Genomic DNA, 14,251 nt, shown 5'->3' on the forward strand with positions numbered 1-14,251 from the left:
AATTATAAAAGATTTTCCTGATAAAATTGATAATAAAAAAATGCTTCAACAATTTTTGGGAATCTTAAACTACGCAAGGCCTTACATCCCACAAATACATAAACTCGTATTAGGACTTTATGCAAAGTTAAGACCAAATGGTGTCCTATTCTTCAATGAAGAAGACATAAACCAGGTAAAAAAAAATTAAGGAATTTGTAAAACAAATAAAACCTCTAAGGTTACCACTTAGTTCAGATTATTTGGAAATCCAAACAGATGGATCGCATCTTGGATGAGGAGCAATATTGCTCACTAGACCTTCAAAATATGACTCAAAGACAAGTGAAGAAGTTTGCAGATATGCATCTAGTGAATTCCAAGAAAAAGGTAATTATAGAACTACTAACAATTAAATATGCATTAAAAGCATTCAAATTATTTATCTTAAGAAATACTTTTACGATTCAGACTAATTGTGAAGTCATTGTTAAGTTTCATTTACAGATGCATTGAACACATAAAAAATCATCCACAAGAAGATGACTCAATTTCAGGGATATTGTAACCCAATATTCTTCTCAGTGCACTTTTAAGCACATTAAAGGTAAAGACAATAGCATAGCTGACATCTTATCCACATTGCTTAATTTGCATGGTAAAGATGGAGGATATTCTTAAAGAAATTTCAAAGACAGTTGATATGTTCTTTGAGCGTAGAAGGCAGCAGCAAAAACTGTTGACTGAATTCTTTGAAAAACAATTAGATTTTTCAGAGCAACATGATGGTGTGATTGATCACCTCTAAAATTTAGAGAAAAAGTAGCATTCTTGGTAAAAATAAAAGTAGTTACAAAGGTTGCAAAACCAAGTCCTCAAATGGGTAAAATCATTAAGGATCAAAAGTTGCCTCTAAACCGAAAAACTAGGAAAGAGAAGTTTTAATCCCCAGAAATCTCAGTGGCTGAAGAAAAGTTGCATCTGACTCAGGAAGCTGAGAAAGATAAAAATCTATTCTCTGTGTTTATCCCAGTGGCTGATAAAGGCTAATGTTCAACATTCACATTAGCTGACATAGTTTTAAAACCACAAACTGCGAAGATTCAAAAGCGCTTTTGTAGGATTTGTAACAAAAAAGATTCCAAAAAATCCCAACATAGTGAATTTATATGGACAAAATCTTTTTGAATTATATAAACTCCCTATGGAAGACCCACAAAGAAATTTTTTAACAAAATTTTTAGGGATTTATACTAGAATCGTTTGTCTTCAAGGTACTCCACCTGAGTGCATTGCAAAATAGTTTAGTTTTGCATCAATCAATAATATTTACTTATCCCCTTCTTTCAAAAAAATAAAGCTATTATTTCTTGAAATTATGAAGGTGGTAAAAGTATTTTCTATCAATAATCCGGTAGTTTCTAATGAAACTGTTATCCCTTTAAAGTTCTTTTCAGCCGGTCTTGAAATTATTAAAATGAGAAATGACCTTTTTAAAGAAAAATCTATCCTACACCTTACCCAAATTGGGATTGCAGGAAAAAATTGCAAGTTGAGCTTTGATACAGCTCAAGAGAAAAAGTCTTACTCCTGTAATAAGGATCTAATGAAGATAATTCATTACAAGAGAGCAATTGGATGTAAGGCTTTTGTTAAGGCTGCAAAAGCCTATATGGAAAACGTTATTTGGTGGCATCATACCTCTAGTAGCCGTTGTGCCTTGATTAGTATTTCTAAAAGAAAAGATCCTTCTTCTTTAGCAAAATTATAGGCATTTGAAAGGAGAATTGATATAGGAGACCATACATGTTCTCAAGAAACTGCCAAGTTCTATTGCAACTTAATAAAGCATGAAAAACAGACTTGTTATGTCTGTGGTAGAGAGAAAGTTGTAGAAGCCAACTTCGAGAATGAAAAGGTGAAAACTTTTAGAATAAGAAGAATGGCGCCAGACTCAGGCATCATGTAAGATATCGCGGTATTGCTATCAAAAGAGGACGCCACTCAAAGATATCATCAGATTCATTAGAAGAAAGCACATCCTCGTGAAAACTATATGTACGACAGGTAGAAAAAGAAAAAATTACTTTTTTTAGAAAGAGAACAATAATGGAAACTTTGTCATCACAAGAAGACAAAGACCATCATCCGCACTCAGAAAAGAAAAGATTTCGAGGGCAATAATGAAAGCTTTGTCATCACAAAAAGACAAAGATCATCAACTACACACAAGAAAGTAAAGATTTCGAGCGTAATCATGGAGCCTTGCCATTGCAAAAGACAATGACCAAACGATAAGAAATATAGTGGAGAGTCCCACTATAAAAGATACCCAATGTAAGTGCGTTAGATATGATGCATACGGACAAAACATCATAATGTAATAGTTAGGTGATAAGGTGGTGAGGGTCCACCTGTAACCCTTAATCATGTACATAGTATCTCTCCTCCATCTATAAATAAGGAGGGAGGCTGCCGAAAGGGATCATCGATCAAGTACACAATCAAGAGAAAAAGAAGGAAAGAGATAGTCCCTTTGGACTTGTGTATTTCTAGTCATGTCTGGAGTTGCAATATCCTTCAGTCTAAGGGAAGGATGTCAAAAGTTCAATAAGATGTGAAATCTTTGCGGACATATCTTTATTTGTAAGTCTTTTTTTCATCCTCTTGTTTTTATTTTCTTCATGATGAAGACCTTATTCTTGCATAAGAGAATTCTAGGCATTTGCTGACAGCTCTGTGCAGGGATACAATACTGTTTATTTCAATGTTATAGTCTAAGACTTTATATTGGTTAAGCTGAAATGAAGTACTATAGGGTAAAGTACCGCTTACACAAGAAAATGCCGTTAGGGAAAAGAACCTGCCGTATGCAGTTAGTAGGATAAGCTCAGCCATGCATTCAAACCTTAGGGAAGGAATAACAGTATGCCCAAGCTTAAAAAAAATCTGAAACAAGTCTTGAAGATAAATAGAATAAAAGGTAGAAAACAGGGGAAGAAAACTGTGTCTTACAGATAAGGCAGTTCATAAGATCTAATTCTTTTAACTTTAAAGTCCAAACCCTTTAGAGACAGAAGAAGGTAAGCATCCAACTCATACCATGCGTGAAACTAGAACTTTACCATTCTATGGTAGATCTAGAACCCTGAGGGAAAGTTCTTATTCAGAAAACTAGTCCTTCCTGACCTTTTAAGCAAAAACAATCAGATGATGAAGAGATAGTGCTTCTTTTAACTACCATCATAATATGCAGTTAGAGAGAAATTGCTGAAATTCGAGAAGATCAGCAAGAAAGGGAGGTTAGGCAAATCCTATATCCTAAATCCTGAAATCGTGTATACGCATTCAGAGTGCAGGCTTCTACAAGGTAGATACACATACAATAGAGAGGTGGTTATGTCCATTCTAAGCAATCAAATAGAAACCATTAACCTATTGAGTCCAGAAGGAGCTCGTAAATTAAAGGAAAAGGGATGTAATCTAATTCGTATAGGTCTAATCACCATAAAAATCAGACCTCTTCATAGGAAAGAGACTGGTACTAAGTGTTTTGTCATGATTCTTGATAAACGCTTCAACAAAGCTGCTAAAGCAAATTTGGGGAGCAATGAAAATCGATCTCAACCAAGGAGATGAGATTATATATTTAGTACCCAATACCTACATGAGTATTAGGGATTTCCAAAAATACCTTTGAAACCATTAACCTATTGAGTCCAGAAGGAGCTCATAAATTAAAAGAAAGAGGATATAATCTAATTCATATAGATCTAATCGCCATAAAAATCAGACCTCTTCATAGGACAGAGACTGGTACTAAGTGTTTTGTCATGATTCTTGACAAACGCTTCAACAAAGCTGCTAAAGCAAATTTGGAGAGCAATGAAAATCGATCTCAACCAAGGAGCTGAGATTATATATTTAGTACCCAATACCTACATAAGTATTAGGGATTTCTAAAAATACATTTGTGTAGGAATCTAAACACGGGGATATGAAGATATGACAGACGAAGATAACCTTCTAATATCTATTGTCATAGTAAGAAGATTAAGTAACAATGATCAAGTGAAATATAACTTGAATATTGACGATATTGTATATGCGGTAGCATCACAAGGCATTAAGTTGATCAAACCTAAATCCTACAATTCAGATGTGCTTGCAGAATTAAAATGGGAAATAGAAAGATTTATAGAGGATGAGACATCCACTAGTCTTCCTAGGAGAGCTCTTCACTATAGAAATAGTGAAGGACAAGAATTTTTTAGGTTTGCATCTTACGAACCTAGCCATCAGCTTCTTAAAGAAGATGAACAGTCCCTTCGAAAGAAATCAGATCACGAAGAGATGAAAACCTTATTGCTAGTAGATTAATTTCATAGAAGGGACTGCATGAATTGAAGAATTGTTAAGTTCTACAGATGAATAAAAATTCCAAAGTATGTGATCTGATAAAGTTTCATTTACAAATGGTGCAAGATTTAGAATCTCTCTTTGAATTTATACTTAGGTTTGTTGTCTTCTGTAATAGACAAAACTAAATCTGGTTTAAGTTCAGTTAGACATAATCTACAAATCTCATTGTAACACAATGTGCATTTCCATTTGACTTCTATGCTATGATATCGGCAACAAACAAAATAATGTTTGTTTAGATTGTCATCTCTATAATTCCAATTATGTTCACATACTTTAGAATTTTTATTCATCTATATAACTTAACTATTCTTCAAATTCATCATCTGTGTAGATCTGATGGGTTATATCAGTATTGGACTGTACAAAGCTTTTGACTAGAGGGTAATCTTCTTCATCAAAAGTAATATCCTTAGTAAAAGCATAGTCTTCTACTGAGACAATTGAATAGATGGATTCTGAGTCACTAACGTATTCATCTACGCAAATGAGTTCTTGGTTAGTGGTATTTAGTAATACCACTTCTCTAGAATATGTGTTCGTCACTTTAAGACAATGGCTTCTCAAATGATCATTGTTTTTGCAAACAACACAACTTAAGTTGTTTTTATAATTTATTTTCTTGTCATACTTACAGACATGTTTGTCCTTATTTAAATACAGTGCTTTACTTTTTGATTTTTGAAAAAGTATTTCTTGTTAGGTTTTTTGGTTTTAGATTTTGTAACAATCTTTTTACCCTTTCTTCTAGCAGTCATTCTTTTCTTATGATTATATCCATAATTCTAAGTTGTATAAGTGTTTTTGCAAAAGGAATGACCCCCTTTTAGTTGTTTTTGGATTTTTATTTCTGTACATTTTTTTCCTAGATATCTACAAGTATATCCTATTCAGAATGCATGATATCTTTGAGTGGCGTCCTATTTTGATAGTAATACCGTCATGTCTTGACATTATGCCTGAGTCTAGCGCCATTCTTTTGATTCGAAAAGTTTTTACCTTTTCATTCTCGGAGTTGGCTTATGCATCTTTCTCTCTGCCATATACATAACAAGTATGTTTTTCATGCTTCATTAGGTCACAGTAAAACTTGGTAGTTTCTTGAAAACATGTATGGTATCTTATATCAATTCTCCTTTGAAATGCCTGTAATTTTGCTAAAGAAGAAGAATATTTTCTTTTAGTATTTCTAATAAAGGCACAACGGCTACTGGAAGCATGATGCCACCAAATAGCGTTTTTCATATACGCTTTTGCAGTCTTAACAACAACCTTAAGGCCTACTGCTCTCCTGTAATGAATTACCTCCATTAGATCCTTATTGTAGGGGTAAGCACTTTTCTCTTGAGCTGTGTTAAAGGTCAGCTCGTAATTTTTTCCTACAATCCCAATGTGGATTAGGTGTACGCCAGATTTTTCTTTAAAAAGGTCATTTTCCCTTCTAATAATTTCAGGACAGGCTGCAAAGAACTTTAAAGAGATAACAATTTTATTAAAAACTACTAGATTATTGATAGAAAATTCTTTTACCGCCTTCATAATTTTAGGAGATAATAACTTTATTTATTCAAAAGAAGGGGATAAGTAAATATTACTGATTGATGTGAAACTAAACCATTTTGCAGTGAACTCAGGTGGAGTACCTTGAAGACAAATGATTCAAGGATAAATCCCTGAAGAATTTGTTACTAAATCTTCTTGTGGGTCTTTCAAAGGGAGTTTATATAATTCGAAAGATTTTGTTATTTCAGGATTTTTAAAATTTTTTCCATTACAAATCCTATAGGTTTTTGAATTTTCGCAGTTTGTAGTTTTAAAACTAGATCAGTTGCTGTGAATGCAGAGCACTAGCCTTTATTAGCCATGGGGATAAACACAAAGCACCCATTTTTATTTTTCTCAGTTCCCTAAGTTAGATGCAACTTTTCTTCAGCCACTGAGATTTCAGGGGTCTGAAGTTTCTCTTTTCTAGTTTTCTGGTTTAGAGACAACTTTTGATGCTCAATGATTTTACCCATTTGGCGACTTGGTTTCACAACCTTTGTAACTACTCAAGTTTTTACCAAGGAAGTTACTTCTTTCTCCTAATTTTGGAGGTGATCAATCGTAACATCCTGTTGCTTTGAAAAATCTGATTGTTTTTCAATGAATTCAGCCAACAGTTTTTGTTGTTGCCTTCTAAACTCAAAGACAATATAGCTGTCTTCGAGATTTCTTTAAGAATATCCTCCATCTTTACCCTGTAAATTAAGCAATCTGGATAAGATGTCATCTATGCTATTGTCTTTACCTTTGATGTGCTCAAAAGTGCACTAAGAAGAATATTGGGTTACAATATCCTTAAAATTGATGCATCTTCTTGCGGATGATCTTTTATGTATTTCATGTATCTGTAAATGAAACTTAACAATGGCTTTACAATCAATTCAAATTGTAAAAGCTTTTCTTAAGATAAACAATTTCAATGCTTTTAATGCATAAGAAATTGCTAGTAGTTCTATATCTATTGAAGATATATTACTTTTTTCTTGGAATTTTTTAGACGCATATCTGCAAATTTCTTCACTTGCCTTTGGGTCATATTTTGAAGGCTTAGCGAGTAATATTGCTCCTCATCCAAGATGTGATCCATTTGTTTGGCTTACCATGGACTACTTTCACATGTCCCCAAGGATATTAATGGATTGTAATGCCCTTCGATTTGAAAAACGCTCCTAGTGTTTGTCAAAGAAAAATAGACCTTGCTATGGAAAGTCGCAAAGATTTTTCAATAGTCTGTATCGATGTTACCTTAGTTTTCTCAAAAACTAAGAAGGAACATATTATTTATCTCAAAAAGGTATTCGATACATTTGAGAAAAATAGAATTATAATTTTCAAAAAAAAAATAGAGTTATTGAAAACTCACATAAATTTTTAGGGACTAAAATTGACAATGGGTACATTCCACATATAATTGAGAAATTTATTAAAAATTTGCTTGCTAAAATTGAAGATAAAAAAATGCTTCAACAATTTTGGGGAATCTTAAACTACGCAAGACCTTACATCTCGCAAATGCATAATCTTGTATCAAGACTTTAGGCAAAGTTAAGACCAAATGGTGTCCTCTTCTTCAATGAATAAGACATAAACCAGGTCAAGAAAATTAAGGAATTAGCAAAACAACTAAAACCTCTAAGGTTACCGCTTAGTTCAGATTATTTGGTAATCCAAACAGATGGATTGCATGTTGGATGTGGAGCAGTATTGCTTGTTATACCTTCAAAATATGGCTCAAAGACAAGTGAAGAAGTTTGCAATCATGCGTCTAACAAATTCAAAGAAAAAAGAAATATATCTTCAATAGATATAGAACTACTAGCAATTTCTTATGCATTAAAAGTATTTGTATTATTTATCTTAAGAAAAGCTTTTACAATTCAGACTGATTGTAAAAATATTGTTAAGTTTCATTCACAGATGCATGAAACATATAAAAGATCATCTGTAATAGATGACTCAATTTCAGGGATATTGTAACCCAATATTATTCTCAGTGCACTTTTAAGCACATCAAAGGTAAATACAGTAGTATAGTTGACATCTTATCCAGATTGCTTAATTTGCAGGGTAAAATTGAAGGATATTCTTGAGGAAATCTCAAAGACAGTTGATATGTTCTTTAAACTTAGAAGGCAGTAGCAAAAACTATTGGCATAATTCTTAAAAAAAAAATCAGATTTTTCAAGGCAACAGGATGATGTGATTGATCACCTCTAAAATTTAGAGAAACAAGTAATCTCCTTGGTAAAAATATGAGTAATTACAAAGGTTGCAAAACCAAGTCTTCAAATGGGTAAAATCATTGAGGATCAAAAGTTGCATCTAAATCAGAAAACTCGGAAAAAGAAACTTTAGACCCCTAAAATCTTAGTGGCTGAAGAAAAGTTGTAAGTAACCCAGGAAACTGAGAAAGATAAAAATCAGTGCTCTGTGTTTATCCCAATGGCTGATAAAGACCAGTGCTCTGCATTCACCAAAGCTGACTTAGTTTTAGAACCACAAACTGCGAAGATTTAAATTCCCACATTATTTGTAATGGACAAGATTCCAAAAAATCCTCAAATAGTATATTTATATGGACAAAATCTTTTTGAATTATATAAACCCCCTGTTGAGGACCTACAAGGAAATTTTTTAACAAATCTTTCATGGATTTATCCTAGAATCATTTGTCTTTAAGGTACTCCACCTGAGTTCATTGCAAAATGGTTTAGTTTTGCATGAAACAGTAATATTTACTTATTTCTTTGTTTCGAAGAAATAAAGCTATTACCTCTTGAAATTATGAAGGCGGTAAAAGAATTTTCTATCAATAATCCAACAGTTTCTAATGAAACTGTTATCTCTTTAAAGTTCTTTTCAACCGGTCTTGAAATTATTAAAAGGAAAATTAGCCTTTTTAAAGAAAAATCTAGCCTACACCTAATCCACATTGAGATTTTAGGAAAAAAACACGAGCTGACCTTTGATACAGCTCAAGAGAAAAAAAACTTACCCCTCTAATAAGGATCTAATGGAGATAATTCACTATAAGAGAGCAGTAGGCCCTAATGTTGTTGTTAAGGCTGTAAAAGCTTATATGGAAAACGTTATTTAGAGGCATCTTGCCTTCTGTAACCATTGTGCCTTGATTTGTATTGCTAAAAGAAATGATCATTCTTGTTTAGGAAAATTATAGGCATTCCAAAGAAGAATGCCTGTGTAATTTTGGAATCCTGGACAAGAATTAGGAGGAATGGGAAATAAGAAGATTTATAGAGGATGAGACATCTACTAGGTTTGCATCTGATGAACCTAGGCATCATCCTCTTGAAGAAGGCAAAGAGTCCATTCAAGAAGAAATCAGATCATGAAGAGATGAAAACTTTATTGCTAGGACATCAACTTCGTTTTAATTATGGTGTCTGACCGAAAGTGGGATGCACCAAAAGCACAAAATCCTAGTACAAAATTTGTTACTACCCTCGTTTCGTTTTGGTATCAGAGCCAGATTAGATCTCTATATTTTAATTTTGCTTTGATTACTTCAAACCATCATTTAAGTATTTGAAATGGAAAACCTTTTACGAAAAGTATACTCCTTTTTTAATAAAAATAAAAAGCATAACTATATGAGGGTCCAACGACTTAATCCAACTGTTTCTCTACCAACTAGGCTCACAAATAGAGCCGCAGGTTACGACATTGAAAGCAGTCATGTTGCAATTGTTGTTGCAAGAAGTAAAACTCTTGTTACTACTGGTTTAGCCATAGCTGTTCCCAAAGGAACATATTGCCAAATTTCATCTAGAATTGGTCTTGAACTTAATTACTCAATCCTAGTAAGCATGAGTAATTGATGCAGATTCTAGAGGTGAAGTAAAGATTCTCCTCTTTAACCATTCTGATAAAGACTTCTTTGTCAAGAAAAGAGACAAAATTGCCTAGCTAATCCTACACAAGATAACTACTCCGAAAATTAAAGAAGCAGACAAATTTAATGCCACAATCCGACACACAAAAGGATTTGGTTCCTCTAGAATTTTGCATAAAAAATATATTTGTATGTCATAGAAGGCAAGAAAGATTTTAGTCTTGCTAAACCCAATAAAATCTAGGTAACAACTTGGATTTTGATTAGAGAAATTGGTAAGTGGTACCAAGATCTAGTAACCTCATCCCAGGTCAAGTAATGAAAAATTGACTATTTAGACCTTAGCCTATCACACAATTTCTCTACGATAAAAAATAATGTAACTAACATTTCCCATAAATGTTATTTTCAAAACATTTTTCATCATGACTTTCACAATGATGAACCCATCCAAATACAATAGTAGATCTCATCATTTCTTTAGGAAAGAACCTAAAGGAAAGTAATAAATAAGATACTAGAATATTTGAAACTATAGTTAGTTCTTACAAAATAAGAACAAATTGCTAAAAGATTTATATGAAAATATGGATTATCAAAAGTCCAAGTTAATGATTTAATAAAACCATCAAATAAATTTCCCCGGTGTCAAACTCTTAATCTTCGAGAAAGATTAGAGTATGTTGAAAACAATTTAAATCAGAGGTTTATGAACTAAACATTAAACTTGAAAAAATTGAAAATATGATATACAACTTAGAAAAATTTATTCTAAGCTAATGGAAGACGAAGCAATTAAACCTATAGCTATCAAAATTAAAACTGATGGTTTTAATGTTGCAGAAGGATTTTATGCCTATTCTAGTCCAGGAACATCTGATAAAGAATATCCAAAAATTAATTAACTTGATAACTGGGATATTATGTCATGTCCTGAAAAGATAAGAAGATCTAGAGACAAAATATAATAGGATTCTAGAAGAACTAGAAAAGCCTAGGTCTAGGCCAGAAATAGAGGATCTTATTAAAAAATTTGATAAGATCAAGATAGATTCTAGTCCATCTAGAAAAACAACACAAAGTAATAAATACTTAGTAATGAAAAGAAAATCTACAGAAGAAAAATCTGTGGAAACTAAAATAACCCTTGATAAAGGTAAAGCTATGACAAATGAAAATTTATCAACATGCAAATCCTGGTGAAATTCTCTATCCTAAAGAATTAGGATTAAAACTAGAATCGATCCTTCAAGTTTTAGAACTTGAAGAATCTTTAAAAAATCTTGGACAGATCCAAGAAGACTAAGAAATTTATACTGATGGAGATACTAATATCATGATAAGATCCAAAATCATGTCAGATATAGGAGAATTAGACACTATAGATGAAGAATCTATAGCAGAAGATTCCCTGATAGGGAAAAGTGTTAAAAATTATATTGATTTGATCATGGAAGGAATGAATGAATCTGAAGTAGTTCAAGGGGAACCATCGACTGGTTATCCTCCCAAAATACCCTATTCTAGTATAGGAAAAAGGGTAGAAAAATTTAAACCTTATCGGAAGCCTATAAACGTAACCATCCCGCAGAATATAAAAAGGATTTATCCTTAATAATTAATACTTATAATTTGTGTTCAGAATTCAAGTTGTTCTGACAGGAGCTAGCCCTTAACAGGTTAGAACAGCTCAACTTAAGAAGTTAGAGTCATATTAAGCAATTTCTAAAAGACTACTAATATTACACTTAAAATGCGTATGATAGTAATATAGAAGACTAGGTCATTAAGAAATTACATGGAGCATTGGGTAAGAAAATAGTGGACAATTGGCCAATTTATCTCTCAGATGTGGATGCACCTACTTTTATGCAAAATATTTCATTGAGAATATGATATATTTGTACATTTCTAGAAAATAAATGTATAGAGATAAAAATCCAAAAACAGCTAAAAGGATACCATTCCTTTTGCAAAAACATTTATACAACTCAGAGTTATGAATATAATCCTAAGAAAAGAAAGACTGCTAAAAGAAAGGGTCAAAAGATTGTTACAAAATGTAAACCCAAAAAACCTAATAAGAGATACTTATTGAGAAAATCAAAAAGTAAAGCACCATACTTAAATAAGGACAAACATGTCCGTAACTATGACAAGAAAAGAAATTATAAAAATAAATTAAGTTGCATTGTTTGCAAAAACAATGTTTATTTAGGAAGCCATTGTCCTAAATTGATGAATACATATTCTAGAGAAGCGGTATTACTAAATATCACTAATCAAGAACTCATTAGCATAGAGGAATATGTTAGTGACTTAGAATCCATCTATTCAATTGTCTCAATAGAAGACTATGATTTTACTAAGGATATAACTACTGATGAAGAAGATTACCCTCTAGTTAAAAGCTTTGTCCGACCGATAATGATATAATGCATCAGGTCGATACACTGGATGGATGAATTTGAAGAATTGTTAAGTTCTACAGATGAATAAAAAATCCAAAGTATGTGAATATAATTGGAATTATAGAGATGGCAATCTTAACAGACATTGTTTTGTTTGTTGTCGATATCCTAGCATAGAACACATGTGGAAATGCACTTTATGTTACACTGATATTTGTAGAATATGTCTAAGTGAACTTAAACCAGATTTAGGTTTGTTTGTACGGAAGACAACTAACCTAGGTATAAATTCGAAGAATCTAATCTTGAACGAAGAATTAGAAGGCTTGAAAATTTTATAGATAATATTGAGGAATTTAAAACACAAACTAAAAGACAACATCTTGAACTTCAAGAACAGATTAACCATCTCCAAAAAACTACGGAGAAAGGAAATGAACCTCTAATTACCGAAGATGGTAATAAAATAAAACTTGAAAACCACCAGGTTTTATAAGTTTTATTTAACATAAGGATTCAGTGAACTTAATTTTTACCAATTAATGGTCAAATGTAGGCTGATCCTTGAAGAAACTATTATTCAAGTTCAATCACTCATAGATGCAAGATGTACCATAACAATCCTACAATTCTGGATGTGTCTTTAGTTGATCCAAAGTATACCAAGCTTTTGGGTAAACCCATAATATCTAATACTATGTCCAGCCATAATTTGGAATATACAACATTTAATCCAAAAGATAGATTAAAACTCCAACTTATAAATGAAAACGGAGATTTTACTAACCAATTTTGTTGTCCAAAAATTTATATTGGCAACATTCACTGCAGAACCTATACATTTTGTTATAGGCTAAGGTTTCCTTATCCGTGTTAATCATGGAATGTTGCTCACTAGAAAACAATTACAGATATTCCAAGAGCCTCTTACTTGGTTTGATGAAATCCTCTACAAACCCGAAATTTATACAACTACAGAAAGTGTCCAAAATAAAGAGTGCGAGAGAAGCGTGGTGGAACCTTCAAAAATCCACCTCCACCTCCACTAGAAGACTAATGGATTTGTTCCATTAAAAGACAATGCAAAAAGCAAGCCATGATGTGTCAAACTATCATGATAAAGAATATATCTCCATCTTTCTAGAACATGAATGTATTGTATCTCCTAAAGGATACATATATATATATATAAGTACATATTACATGTAATATGTTACATAAGTATAAGTAACATAACATGTATTACATATTATACAAATATTATGTACTGCAATAGTAACATAAGATGTACTATATAACATGTTTAAAATATATTATGTATACAAGTTATATTACATAATAGATATATATACATAATATGACATGTGTATATATGTAGGTGATATATCTACATATATATGTTATATATAACATAACATATAGACATGAATATATATAATTTTATATATACATATGTGTATATACATATATAATATGTACATTATATTTTATACATGTATTATATACATGATACATGTATATTATGTAAAACATATACTATTGTCTATGTACTATATATTATATAACGTATATACTCATATACAACATTGTATATAACAGTGTAATATGTTATATTATATACATATAAGTACTGAAAAAACACATATATTATACTACGTTATATAATATATACGTAAAATATATTATATGTGCATATTAATGTTTGTATGTTATATAGTATATACGTATAATTTATATACTATACATGTATACATATATTGTACATACATGTATACATAATGTTATATATACCATATATTAGAGCATAAAATTAATACATAGTATCTATATTATACCATATATACGCATAATGTATATATATATATATATATATATATATATATATATATATATATATATATATATACATTACAGGGAATCAAATGATCAGCCAACGGAGTCACGGATTCATGGATTCATTGAAGGAAATTGAGGAAGCATCAAAGCTTTCTTGCAACTATGGAGAATCAACCAAACTGATGCATCCGCAACGATAAACTCA

This window comes from Nymphaea colorata, chromosome 5 (assembly GCF_008831285.2).
Source record: "Nymphaea colorata isolate Beijing-Zhang1983 chromosome 5, ASM883128v2, whole genome shotgun sequence".
Lineage (NCBI taxonomy): Eukaryota > Viridiplantae > Streptophyta > Magnoliopsida > Nymphaeales > Nymphaeaceae > Nymphaea > Nymphaea colorata.